The 14882-nt window shown below is 42.4% G+C and overlaps 1 protein-coding gene and 1 non-coding gene across 17 annotated transcripts in view; both read right to left on the reverse strand.

The window, feature by feature from the left end:
• Positions 1-14882, reverse strand: part of ATXN2 (ataxin 2) — a 149917-nt gene that overhangs the window by 112133 nt on the left and 22902 nt on the right. The window lies entirely within an intron of this gene.
• On the reverse strand, positions 2693-2755 carry LOC115837117. The gene has a single exon (XR_004032151.1). It is a non-coding gene; the product is annotated as a U7 small nuclear RNA (small nuclear RNA).

Below are 14882 nucleotides of genomic sequence, written 5' to 3' on the forward strand. Positions count from 1 at the left end.
TAAGAGAAAGTAGAAACAGAGTATTTATATAACCATAAAGTAACTCCCCACAAGATACTAATGAAATGACCAAGTGAAAAATAACTCTATAGTGAAGAAACTTAGTAGACACAACCCTAACCAAGTGATCAAAGTTAACAACCCCAGTAGGCCGGGCGCGGTGGCTCACGCCTGTAATCCCAGCACTTTGGGAGGCCGAGGCAGGCAGATCACGAGGTCAGGAGATCGAGACCATCCTGGCTAACATGGTGAGACCCCGTCTCTACTGAAAATACAAAAAATTAGCCAGGCGTGGTGTCACACGCCTGTAGTCCCAGCTACTCGGGAGGCTGAGGCAGGAGAATGGCATGAACCCGGGAGGCGGAGCTTGCAGTGAGCTGAGACCACGCCACTGCACTCCAGCCTGGGCGACAGAGCCAGACTCTGTCTCAAAAAAAAAAAAAAAAAAAAAAAAAAAACAACCCCAGTAATGCGACAAATATATACAATGCACTTTCTGATATCATGCAATGAGAAAAACACACAAATCATTTCTGTTGTATTCCTGCCAAAAATAAATATCTGAATCTAATCATAAGGAAACCTCAGATAAACCCTAATTGAGGGACAGTCTACAAAATAACCTGTAATCTTCAAAAGTGTCAAGTCATAAAAGACAAAGAAACTGCTTTGGATTAAAGGAGACCAAAGACACATGGTAACTGAAGGTAACAATTCTGGACTGGTTCTTGGACAGGGGGAGTAAATACATATATTCTACACGCGCGTGTAGAATACGTGTGTATTCTACACGTGTGTAGAATATATGTAGAATATGTGTGTGTGTATATATATGTATCTATATATACATATATATGTAGAATATATGTATTTACTGGTTCTTGACCAGAAAAATGTTGATTTGTTGATTGTTTTAAAGGACATTAGAAGAAAAGGTCTGTAAACAGAATAACAGTTTGACACAACTATTAATTTCCTTATTTTGACAACTGTACTGTGGTTTTGAAATAGAATGCCCTTGTTATTAATAAATACAAGTTGAAGTATTTAGGGCTAAAGAGGCATCATGTCTCTCGTATGTTTAATAAGAATTTTTATTTTATATTAAATCTTACACATACAATTACCAATACAGAGAAAATGTTAAGGTGAATATGGTAAAACGTTACTTGAAGAATACAGGTGAAATATATAGAATTCTTTGTAATATCTTTGCGATTTTTCTAAAAGTCTAAAATTATGTGGAAGTAAAATGTTTTTAATTGGAGACCATAAGTGATGTGATTTGTTAACTCTATTTAATGCATTGTCCAAGGCATTTTTTAAATAATAATACTTAATCCTACTCAGCCTTGAAACTCAAATGCCATCTTTTCAGGAAGTCTTCCTTCGATTATCTCAATCAAATACACGATGCTGTTTTCAACTCTCCAGTTTAGATCTGTATTATAATTACTAGTGTATCTGTCATTTGCCCATTACTCAGGACCATCACCTGACCATATTATGCTTCTGTGAAAATCAGAAAATGATGCCTCTTCCAGGGGAGTCATAGCCCCACATTAGAGAAAACAGTGTGGTCAGCAAGCAGTGTCTTCGTGAAAATTAAAAGAAAGTACCAGAAGCACATAGATATAGCCCCCAAAGGCACACTGTGTGGCCAAAGAAACACCTTGATTTCGGCCGGGCGCGGTGGCTCACGCTTGTAATCCCAGCACTTTGGGAGGCCGAGGCGGGTGGATCACGAGGTCAGGAGATCGAGACCACGGTGAAACCCCGTCTCTACTAAAAATACAAAAAATTAGCCGGGCGTGGTGGTGGGCGCCTGTAGTCCCAGCTACTCGGAGAGGCTGAGGCAGGAGAATGGCGTGAACCCGGGAGGCGGAGCTTGCAGTGAGCCGAGACTGCGCCACTGCACTCCAGCCTGGGCGACAGAGCAAGACTCCGTCTCAAAAAAAAAAAAAAAAAAAAAAAAAAAAGAAACACCTTGATTTCAACATCCATTCACACTTGGTCAGGAACTCTTAGACAAATAAAAACCTGAACAACCAAGCTTGGCAAAAGTATCTTTCTACCACTACCAAAATTAGCAGAGGAATCATGCCTCATATGATACACACTCAGTAAATACCTAATGAACTAACAGCCCAATCAGAACAAGGGAAAGAAAAAAAAAGAAGAAAGTTAAAAACTTTCCATTTCAAAGCTATCAATCTTTAAATCAAGGGTCAGGAAACTACAGCCCACAACCTGTTTTGGTCTGGCTTCTGGGCTAAGAATGATTTTTAAGTTCCTCAAGAGTTGCTTATGGTAAAAGGAATTTGAGGGGAAATGGAAAAAAAAAAAAAAAGGATTGTTTAAAGAAAAAAGGATATGCAACAGAGAAGTTATATGGCCCTAGAGCCTACAATACTTATTATCTGAGAGTTTACATAAAAAGTTTGCCCATCCTCACCCTGAAGAAAAAAAAAAACATAGCTGCAACAGCAATACAACAATTAAAAATCAAGCAGAGCCAGGTGCAGTAGTGCAGCCTGTAGTCTCAGCTACTCAAAAGGCTCAGATGAGAGGATCACTTGAGCCCAGGAATTAAAGGCCAGTCTGGTCAACATTACAAGACCCTGTCTTTTAAAAAACTGAAAGATAAAGTTGTTTATTATTTTACATGAATCAGTATTTACTAGTTCTGCATAGGGGCATTTCTGGTAAAGACTAGAAAACCTGCTAGACAAATTCTGTAAGAGCTGTAACATTCCAGTACTTCTTTTCTATTTTGTAGAGATGGGGTCGCACTATATTGTCCAAGCTGGTCTCCAGCTCCTGAACTCAAGTGATCCTCCTACCTCAGCCTCCCAAAGTGCTGGGATTACAGGCATGAGACACCATGCCTAGCTTCCAGTACTTCTAAAATAAACTGCTGGATAGCATTAAGTTATTTTCATGGAAGTTTTATGTACATATAAGAAATGTCATGTAAGTCCCCATGTTCTCATTTAAGTAATGCTGTATATTAAAATTTGAGAGGCCGGGCGCGGTGGCTCACGCTTGTAATCCCAGCACTTTGGGAGGCCGAGGCGGGCGGATCATGAGGTCAGGAGATCGAGACCACGGTGAAACCCCGTCTCTACTAAAAATATAAAAAATTAGCTGGGCATGGTGGCCTGTAGTCCCAGCTACTAGGAGAGGCTGAGGCAGGAGAATGGCGTGAACCCAGGAGGCGGAGCTTGCACTGAGCCAAGACGGCGCCACTGCACTCCAGCCTGGGTGACAGAGCGAGACTCCGTCTCAAAAAAAAAAAAAAAAATTTGAGGTTGATCCACCTACTGAAAAAAAAAAGTATTTTACTAGTGTACATGTGATGGCAATACATGCACACCTCATTTTATTCTGCTTTGCTTTATTGAAATTCACAGATGCTGCATTTTTGACAAGCTGACGGTCTGTGGAAACCCTGAGTCGGGCAAGTCCATTAGTGCCGTATTTCCAGTAACATGTGCTCTCTTTGCACCTGTGTCACATTCTCATAAATCTCACAATATTTTCAAACTGTTCCACTATTATTGTATATGTTATAGTAATCTGTAATCTGTACTCAGTAATCAATGACGTTACCCTGATTTGTTTTAAGGCACCACAAACTGTCCATATAAGACAGCAATCTTTTTTTTTTTTTTTTTTTTTTTTTTTGAGACAGAGTCTCGCTCTGTCACCCAGGCTGCAGTGCAATGGCGCGATCTCGGCTCACTGCAAGCTCCGCCTCCCGGGTTCACGCCATTCTCCTGCCTCAGCCTCTCTGAGTAGCTGGGACTACAGGCGCCCGCCACCACGCCCGGCTAATTTTTTGTATTTTTAGTAGAGACGGGGTTTCACCGCGGTCTCGATCTCCTGACCTCGTGATCCGCCCGCCTTGGCCTCCCAAAGTGCTGGGATTACAAGCGTGAGCCACCGCGCCCGGCCTAGCAATCTTAATAAATGTTGTGTGTTATGACTACTCCATGAACCAGCAGTCAGCTTGTCTCTCTTTCTCCTCGTGCCTATTCCCTGAGATACAACAATATTGAAATTAGGCCAATTAGGCCAGGCATAGTGGCTCACACCTATAATCCCAGCACTCTGGGAGGCCAAGGCAGGTGGATCACTTGAAGCCAGGAGTTCGAGCCCAGCCTGGCCAACATCGTGAAACCCCATCTCTACTAAAAATACAAAAATTAGCCAGATGTGGTGGTGGGCGCCTGTAATCCTAGCAACTCAGTAAGCTGAGGCACGAGAATTGCTTGAACCTCAGAGTTGTAGGATGCACTGAGCTGAGATCATGCCACTGCACTCCAGGCTGGGAAACAGAGCAAGATTCTGTCTCAAAAAAAAAAAAAAAAAAAAAAAAATTACTGCTCATTGACAAAAGCTATGATGGAAATGTACAAGGACATAAATGTTTTCCTAACTGCTAACACAAGAATCAGTCCATAGTCCAGGGATCAAGAGATAATTTTGACGTTCAAGCTATATTATTTAAGAAATACGGCCGGGCACGGTGGCTCACGCCTGTAATCTCAACACTTTGGGAGGCTGAGGCAGGCGGATCACCTGAGATCAGGAGTTCGAGACCAGCCTGACCAACATGGAGAAACCCGCCTCTACTAAAAATACAAAATTAGGTGGGCATGGTGGTGCATGCCCGTAATCCCAGCTACTCAGGAGGCTGAGGCAGGAGAATCGCTTGAACCTGGGAGGCGGAGGTTGCGGTGAGCCAAGATAGCGTGCCACTGCACTCCAGCCTTCCAGCCTGGGCGACAAGAGCAAAAAAAAACTCCGTCTCAAAAAAAAAAAAAAAAGAAAGAAAGAAAGAAAAATACATTTTGTAAAGCTACTACTGCCATTCATAGTCATTCTCTGATGGATCTGGGCAAAATAAATTGAAAACTTTCTAAAAAGTATTCACCATTCTAGATGCCATTGAGAATGCCATCCATGAGCATGGGAGGAGGTTAAAACATCAACAGGAGTTTTAGAGGAAATAGCTTTTTTTTTTTTTTATTTTCTTTTAAGATAGAGTTTTGCTCCTGTTGCTCAGGCTGGAGTGCAATGGCACAATCTCAACTCACTGCAACCTCCGCCTCCCAGGTTCAAGCGATTCTCCTGCCTCAGCCTCCCAAGTAGCTGGGATTATAGGCGCCTGCCACCACGCCCCGCTAATTTTTGTATTTTTAGTAGAAACGGGGTTTCACCACGTTTGCCAGACTGGTCTTGAACTCCTGACTTCAGGTGATCCGCCCTCCTTGGCCTCCCAAAGTACTGGGATTACAGGCGTGAGCCACCGTGCCCTGCCAGGAAATTGCTACTAATACTCATGAATGATTTTGAGGGATTCAGGACTTCAGTAGAGCAAGTAACTGCAGATGTGGTAAAAAAGCAAGAGAACTAAAATTAGAAGTGGGGTGAGAAGATGTAACTGAATTGCTACAATCTCATGATAAAACTTGAATAGATGAGGAGTTGCTTCTCATGGATAAGCAAAGAAAGTGGTTTCTTAAGATGGAATCTACACCTGTTGAAGCTGCTGTGAGCACTGTTGAAATGACAACAAAAGATTATGAATATTCCAGAAACGGGCCAGGCGCGGTGGCTCACATTTGTAATCCCAGCACTTTGCAAAGTTGAGGCGGGCAGATCACAAAGCCAAGAGTTCAAGACCAGCCTCACCAATATGGTGAAACCCCGTCTCTACTAAAAATACAAAAATTAGCCTGGCGTGGTGGCACGCACCTGTAGTCTCAGATACTCAGGAGGCTGAGGCAGGAGAATCACATGAACCCAGAAGGCAGAGGTTGCAGTAAGCTGAGATTGCACCACTGCACTCCAGCCTGGGAGACAGAGCGAGACCCCATCTCAAAAAGAAAAAAAAAAAGAATATTCCAAAAATGAAATGGACTGGCGCAGTGGCTCATGCCTGTAGTCCCAGCACTTTGGGAGACCAAGGCGGGCAGATCACCTGAGGTCAGGAATTCGAGACCAGCCTGGCCAATATGGTGAAACCCCATCTCTATTAAAAATACAAAAATTAGCCGGGTATGGTGGCGTGCACCCATGGCCCCAGCTACTCATGAGGCTGACACAAGAGAATTGCTTGAACTCAGGAGGCAGAGGTTGCAGTGGGCCGAGATTGTGCCACTGCACTCCAGCCTGGGCAACAGCCTCTGTCTCAAAAAAATAAAATAAATTGTACATTTTCATGTTTGTCTTATTCACTGTTACTTAATTAACAAGAAAAACAATATACACAAACAATCTAATGCATCCTGATAACTGAAAAACATTAAATAATCTAAGAATAAAATTACCTTCCATTATTGTTTCAACAACTGGGGGAGGCTGGGCGCAGTGGCTCAGCCTGTAATCCCAGCACTTTGGGAGGCTGAGGCAGGTGGATTACCTGAGGTCAGGAACTCAAGACCAGCCTTGCCAACATGGTGAAATCCCCTCTCAAATAAAAATACAAAAATTAGCTGGGTGTGGTGGCACATGGCTGTAATCCCAGCTACTCGGGAGGCTGAGGCAGGAGACTCGCTTGAACCCAAGAGGCGGAGGTTGCAGTAAGCCAATATCACGACAATGCACTCCAGCCTGAGTGACACGGCGAGACTGTCTCAAAAAAAAAATTGGGGGGAAAAAACATGCAATTTCTATTGGTACTGTCACCATACAATATAATTATAGAGCTTCATGCCTTTTTATTTTTCACCATTCTGCTCATCCATCACCATTTTTCAACACTACTCCTCTATATGTCCTTCAGTAGTTTCTAATGCTATTTCAACAAGACCTGGGTAACAGATTTTTTTATATAATCAAAATATTTCATTGATCCAGGTTTCTAGAATCAGACTGGTTGTATAGAAGTAACTAATTTTCTTTGGCATAAGGGTACTACATACCTCTAACCCCCTTCCAGTAAAACTGTAAGAATGCTCTTCCCTCCAGCTATTCACATGGCTGCCCCTTTCTTGTTAGTTACCAACTTAAATGTCACCTCCGAGAGAAGCCTTCTCAAACTACCCCCTCTACAGCAGCTCCCCAACTACTATTATGTCTACCCGTTTTAATACTTAAGTAACTAATATTTAGTACATCAGTTAGACAATTAACTAAAATCTAGAAATCAAGTTCCACCTCTTAAGGTTAACTCACTTAGGTGAGTCATTTTGTTCTTCTCATTTCAGACTTGTTGTTGTTGAAATTATTATTAGAAAGGGAAATCCTATACCACGTATCGAATATTTTCTCCCTAAAAAGTTGAGTCAAATGAGGTGGCAGGAGGGGGTAGGCCATGACAACCCAAACATAGTAAAGCTAGAGTTTGTTTTTTTTTAGAAAACTGAGGTAGGAAGGCAACTCTAAATTCACACACAACAACTGCCAGATTAATCCAGTCATATATATAATCATCTAGGATCATTGTTTCAAAACAATTACCATTCACACAAGAACTAATATCAGCATTAATTGCTTGGGTTCAAATTCCGGCCCTATCACTTCTCAGCTCTGTGGCCTTAATCCTGTGACTTCAGTTCTCTGTGTTTCAATTTCAACATCTATGAAATGAAGATAAAAATAGTACCTTCTCAAAAGAAAAAAAAATAGTATCTTCTCATAAGGTTGTGGAAATTAAGTAATATTCCATACAGATCGCATAGCTTATAACAGTGCCTGGTATGTTATTAAGTGCTTAATAACTGCTAGCTAACATAATTATTTCCTCATATTCCAGCATACACTAGAGTAGCAAAGGAGAAAAAAAAGGCCAGTCGCAGTGGCTCACACCTGCAATCCCAGCACTCTGGGAGGCCAGGGTGAGTCCAGGAATTTGAGGCCAGCCTGGACAACATGGCGAAACCTCATCTCTACAGAAAATTTTAAAAATTAGGCAGGGGTGGTGGCTCGTGCCTACAGTTCCAGTTACTTGGGAGCTAAGGTGGGAGGATCACTTAAGCCCAGGAAGTCGACGCTGCAGTGAGCCAGGATCATGCCACTGGACTCCAGCGGCGTGGTCTGACAGAGTGAGACCCTGTCTTAAACCACCACCACCACCACCACACTCTTCATATGAAGTTTTACCCTTTCAGTGCCTTTACCCCTTGAGTCCCTCTAGAGAAAGGGGTAAGAGGTTTGGTCATGAAGCCATGAACAACTAGATCTGACCTAGACACACCGAAAAATCCAAACAACTCAGGTAGAAAAGGATCTTAGGGCTCTAGTCCCATGCTGTCCAAGAGAACTTTGTACAGTGATGAAAATGTCCTATGTCATGTTGTCCAATATTGCAGCCATTAGGCACATGTGGCAGCTAAGCACTTGAAATATGGTTAGTATGGCTGAGGAACTGAAATATTTAAATTTTAATCAACATAATTTTAAATTTAAAGAACCATGTGTGGAAGTAGCCACAGTACTGTACAGTGCCCATTCCCATCTTCTCGAGTTCTCCAGACAGTAAACCACCCACCTTCCACGGCATTCATATCACCTCTGACTTATGCACCAAGAGTGCTTCCTGACAGGAAACTCAAGTCTCTCCCAATGATCTACCCATTGCTCATAAACTTATCCCTTTCTGGAGGCCACAAAACAATTGTATTCCCCTTCAAAAGACTATCGGTGGAGGAGAGGGGAGTATAGCTGAAACAACGTTGGCCATTTACTGATAACTGCTAAAGCTGAGTGACAGGTACATACGATTCATCCAACTGTTCTCTTTTTAAATACGTTGAAATTTTACATTTTAAAAACCTTATTAGTGTTTACTTTAAGCTCATTTCATTTTCTAACTGAAACATATTCTTCCAAATGTGTTTCCTTACTTTCAGTGAGGACCCCCTCCAATTCTTCTATCACACTGTGAACCAAATTTTTTCTACATACACCATGTGTATAGCATCCCTGTACTTTATTTATTTATTTATTTATTTTGAGATGGAGTCTTGCTCTGTCACCCAGGCTGGAGTGCAGTGGCATGATCTCAGCTCACTGCAAGCTCCGCCTCCCAGATTCACGCCATTCTCCTGTCTCAGCCTCTCCGAGTAGCTGGGACTACAGGTGCCCGCCACCACGCCCGGCTAATTTTTTGTATTTTTAGTAGGGACGGGGTTTCACCGTGGTCTCGATCTCCTGACCTCGTGATCCGCCCGCCTCGGCCTCCCCAAGTGCTGGGATTACAAGCGTGAGCCACCGCGCCCGGCCATCCCTGTACTTTAGCACAAACTCTTCCCGCCTGGAACTTCCTCCTCTCTTCCATGGCCTCACTGAAAACTGCTTATCATCCTTGAAGATCCATCTCAACTCTCATCATTTTGAAGCCCTTTTTCTTCACTGCCCACCCATGGCAGTCCCCTCCCAGTGCTACCAATTTAAACTATCTGCATGCCTGCCTTCTCTACTACACTGGGTAACCTGGAAACAGAGATAATGTTTCATTCATCTTTGTCTCTGTCCTAGCCTGACAGCATCAAATGTGTAATGAATTAATGAATATACAAACTCTGTGAAACGCTAAACTGTATCCATTCATACTGTACTACCCCAAGCCCATCGATACCACTTTTCAACCTTAACTTGCTGGTGTAGTTTCTACTGGTTTCCAAACATGCTAATAAGAACAGCTAAAAGTTACTGAGCACTTATTACTTGCCAGGCATTAAGTGTGTTACATGTTTAATTCATTTAATCCTCTTCCATCCCCTTTTTACAGGGGAAGAAACTTAAGCATAAGTGAAAATAACTTGCCTTATATCACAAAGTATGAAGGAGCAGGGATGCGAATACTAGTTGTGAAGTCCCTGCTCCTGTGTACAATAAGGAAGACAAATCATAATCTCAAATGCAAGCTTCCAATCCCAAAATTCAGATTTGGGAAAGGGGATTAGGATGCCATATAGTAATACTGGCCTGTAAAAAGAAAAAGTAACTTTAGGCATTCTCCATAAAACAGTGTGAGGGAAAATGGTAATCTTTTTATTCTTGTAATTTATAGTAAGATACCACTGAATAAGAAAGCTAACTTGTACTAGACAAGGTTAAGTTCTACAGGAACTTTTTAATTATTAGAATTAGTTTCATGGAAAATTTGGGCTAGATCTTAAAGGGTAAGTATGAGGATCTCGAATGGCAGAACAATGATGGAGGAGCAAGCAAGAGGCAGACACTGGGCACTGGACCTCCACAAGCAGTGAGGAAGGAGACCATCTTGATTTAAATGGAGGTCATATTTTTGAAGAGTTAATGGGAAACATGATCAGAAAGGTAAAATGGAGTTCTATCAAGGGTCAGCAAATGCCCAGGGGCCTATGGCCTATTTTTACATGGCTTAAAGCTCAGAACATTTTTTACATTGTAAAGAGCTTTTAGGTCAGGCACGGTGGCTCACACCTGTAATCCCAGCACTTTGGGAGGCAGAGGTGGGCAGATCACCTGAGATCAGGAGACCAGCCTGGCCAACGTGGCGAAACCCCATCTTTACTAAAAATACAAAAATTAGATGGGTGTGGGCAGCATGCGCCTGTAATCCCAGTTACTCGGGAAGCTGAGACAGCAGAATCGCCTGAACCCAGGAGGCAGAGGTTGCAGTGAGCCAAGATTGCACCACTGCACTCCAGCCTGGGCAACACAGCAAGACTCTGTCTCAAAAAAAAAAAAAAAAAAAGAAAGAGCTTTTAAAATATGTAAAGAAAAACGTGCAAACATACACAAAAAAATGGGACTGCACATGGCCTGCAAAGCCTAAAATATTTACTATCGGGCTGGGCACGGTGGTTCACACCTATAATCCCAGCACTTTGGGAGGCTGTGGCAGATGGATCATCTGAGGTCAGGAGTTCGAGACCAGCCTGACCAAAATGGTGAAACCCCATCTCTACTAAATACAAAAAAATTAGCCGAGTGTCGTGGCACATGTCTATAACCCCAGCTACTTGAGAGGCTGAGGCAGGAGAATCGCTTGAACCCGGGAGGCAGAGGTTGCAGTGAGCCAAGATGGCACCATTGTACTCCAGCCTGAGTGACAAAAGCAAAACTCCATCTCAAAAACAAAACAAAACGAAACAAAACAAAAAGACAAATTTACTATCTGGCCCTTTACAAAGTTTGCCAGGCCTTGGATTAGGTCATAGAAAGCTTAGAAGTTAAAGACTCCCTCGGGCTTGGGAATAGGGTGATTTTTAAGCAGAGGGGTAACCCAACACAAGTAGAGTTGAAGTCTAATAGCAAAAGGTAGGCTAGGTTAAACCCATGGATAAATTAATGTATTGCAGTAATTAAGAATAAAATGTACGACCTCCTGATATTATTGTTTGGCTCAAACAAAACAGCATAGCCAGGAATTTGCCTAAAGCCACAGGGGAAAGGAACTATTTCCTCAACTATTATATTCCTTCCCTCTGGAAGACTAACATGTACTGCTGAAGTCTTGTTCAGTGTCCTTCTAGCCCCAGACTCTGCAGCCTACCAACATGGACTGAGACAGGGAAAGTGAGTTCCATACTCTAATTTTCCTACAGAAGCATCCTAAGTGGTGTATGGGTTCTTAGATCAAGTCGCAAACACACTCACAGCCCATGATATCGTACACTACTTTTTAGTTCAAATTAATTATGAGTAACAACAGACCATCTGCCAAAATAGGGAGCTGCAGAAAACTAACCATTATTTATGATGTTGTTTCCAAATTTCAAAATTAAAAAAAAAAAAAGAATTATAAACAAACTTTTTGATCGAAACTCACTGATAGAGAACTGCCAGGACTAACGCATGGTTGATTGAAGAAATTTTATGGCTGACAATAATGACTGGATTGTTTTCTTCATTATTATTATTTTATTTATTTATTTTTTTTTTTTTTTGAGATGGAGTCTTGCTTTGTTGCCCAGGCTGGCGTGCAATGGAGCGATCTCAGCTCACTGCAACCTCCGCCTCCCAGGTTCAAGCGATTCTCCTTGCCTCAGCCTGCTGAGTAGCTGGGATTACAGGTGCTTGCCACCACGCCTGGCTAACTTTTTTGTATTTTTAGTAGAGACGGAGTTTTGTCATGTTGGCCAGGCTGGTCTCAAATTCCTGACCTCAGGCAATCCACACGCCTCGGCCTCCCAAACTGCTGGGATTACAGGCTTAAGCAACTGCTTCCAGCCTTCTTCACTGATTTTTACTTGTTTTTGTCATATCTCTGTATTAGAGGCAATGGAACACAGTTATTAAAAAGCAAAGACTTTGAAATCTCAGAAGATTAAAAATCTCAGCTTTGTCACTTCCTATCTCTTTGACCTAAGGACAATTTCCTTAATTTCTCCAATCCATCACTTCCTCATCTGTAAAATAGATATGGCACTACCAGCCTGACAGGCTGGGCTGTTGTAAGGCTTAAAAGATATACAAGTAATGCTCTTGGCACAGCTCTCCTGAAACCTAATAGGGACACAATAAACGGTATTTTATGACATAACATTTATTACGTAAATAAAATATTCATCATCTCTTTTCACATCATAGATAGCTAAATGTGTTTTTTTCTTCAGAAAAAATGGCCACTACTACCACTTGGCTCAGAAATGCTAGTCTTTATTTTCTGAAATGTTTTATATAGAAAAAAATTTAATAATAAAGACATTCTTATATATTTCCTTACCCTTTTAGATTGGGTTAAAAAGTATGGAGACTTCTGGCCGGGTGCGGTGATTCAAGCCTGCAATCCCAGCACTTTGGGAGGCTGAGGCGGGCAGATCATGAGGTCAGGAGATCGAGACCTTCGTGGCTAACACAGTGAAACCCCGTCTCTACTAAAAATACAAAAAAATTAGCCGGACGTGGTGGCGGGCGCCTGTAGTCCCAGCTACTCGAGAGGTGGAGCTTGTGGTGAGCCAAGATCGCACCACTGCACTCCAGCCTGGGCGACAGAGCGAGACTCTGTCTCCAAAAAAAATAAAAAAGGTATGGAGACTTCTTATAGCATTTATAGACTATAAATAACTAAATTCCCTAAATTCCATATCTGTCACAAATGTAAATTCCTCATTTTATTTATTTATTTTTTTGGCAGGGGGGGATAGGGTCTCACTCTGTTGCCTGGGATGGTATACAGTGGCGCAATCATAGCTCACTGCAACCTCAAATTCCTGGGTTCAAGTGACCCTCCTGAGTCAGCCTCCCAAGTAGCTGAGACTATAGGCATGCACCACCATGCCCAGCTAATTTATTTTTGTAGAGATGGGGCCTCACTGTGTTGCCTAGGCTGATCTTGAATTCCTGAGCTCAAGTGATCCTCCTCCCTTGGCTTCCCAAAGTGGTAGAATTACAGGTGTTAGCCACTGCACCCAGCCAAAATTCCTCATTTTCTTTTCCATTTTTCATACTGTTGAAGTATAGTCCTTCAGCCAGAGAAGCTAGTGACTCAAGTTCCTGGTTGATTAAAAGAAACTAATATTTTTTAATACCATCACTAGTTTTCTTTCTTTCCAGGACCAAAATACAATGATAATAACTCATCTCTGCCACCTTCTGAGTGAATTTGAATAGGTCACTTAACCTCTCTGGGCCTTCATTTCTTCATGGGTAAAATGCGGACAGGATAACAGATTATCTAACAGGACTATGTGGTAATCACATGAGATTATGTATGCCCTGGGAGAATAAACTCACGGTAGGGTCCAGTTCACTCAACCCTGTTTCCCTCCTTTTTAATTATGACCCTAATCAATTTTTCAAGCTGAGGTCAGTAAGCTTCTCAAACATACTTATTTCTGTGCATAGCCAGTGGTTGTCCTTAAAGCACTAAAAAGAACAAGACCCTTAGCAACATACCAGACTGCTGATAAGAGGGGCTGGAACGCAGTGCTGTGATAATACCTCCTGCAATCTTTAACTCCTGAGCTCAAGCAATCCTCTCGCTTCAGCCTCGTGAGTAGCTGCGACTACAGGTGTGTGCTACCATCCCCCATTAATTAAAAAATATTTTTTGTAGAGATGGGGTCTTGTTATGTTTCTCAGCCTGGTCTTGAACTCCTGGCCCTTCCCATTTCAGCCTCCCCATGAAGTAGGGAGGTCTACAGACATGATCCAGGCCCATTCTTCTGATGGTTTTTTGTTTGTGCATTTGTTTTTCTCCTCATCTAAAAGAACTCCTTTCAAGATTTTATGAGACAGAAGTAAACATCAGCATCTCAAACACCTCAATGCCATAAGGTGGCAGGGGCAATGAGAACTTTCTGCCTAGTCTATACTACCACATAAGCTCCAGAAAGAGAGAGACCTCATCTGGCTTATTCACTACTGTATTCCCAAGCCTCACAAGCAGGAGGTACTCCAAAAATAAAAAAAGGGGAGGGAATTAAACGTGGTATGCCTATAAATGCCATGCTTTCTACATGACAGCTTTTCCTTGACAGGGTCAACTACTACTGCTTAATAATAAAACCAATAGTCAGCCGGGCGCAGTGGCTCACGCCTGTAATCCCAGCAGGTTGGGAGGCCAACGTGGGTGGATCACGAGGTCAGGAGTTCGAGAACAGCCTGACCAAGATGGTGAAACCTTGTCTCTACTAAAAATACAAAAATTAGCCAGGCACGGTGGTGGGCGCCTGTAATCCCAGCTACTTGGGAGGCTAAAGCAGGAGAATCACTTGAACCTGAGAGGCAGAGGTTGCAGTAAGCTGAGATCATGCCACTGCACTCCAGCCTGGGCGACAAGAGACAAACTCCGTCGTAACATAACATAACATAACATAACATAACATAACACAACACAACATAAAACATCAAACCAAACCAAACCAAACAAAAGCAATAGTCTGGTCGGGCGCCATGGCTCACGCCTATAATCCCGCCACTTTGGAAGGTCGAGGTAG

The sequence above is a fragment of the Nomascus leucogenys genome, chromosome 10 (assembly GCF_006542625.1).
Source record: "Nomascus leucogenys isolate Asia chromosome 10, Asia_NLE_v1, whole genome shotgun sequence".
NCBI lineage: Eukaryota > Metazoa > Chordata > Mammalia > Primates > Hylobatidae > Nomascus > Nomascus leucogenys.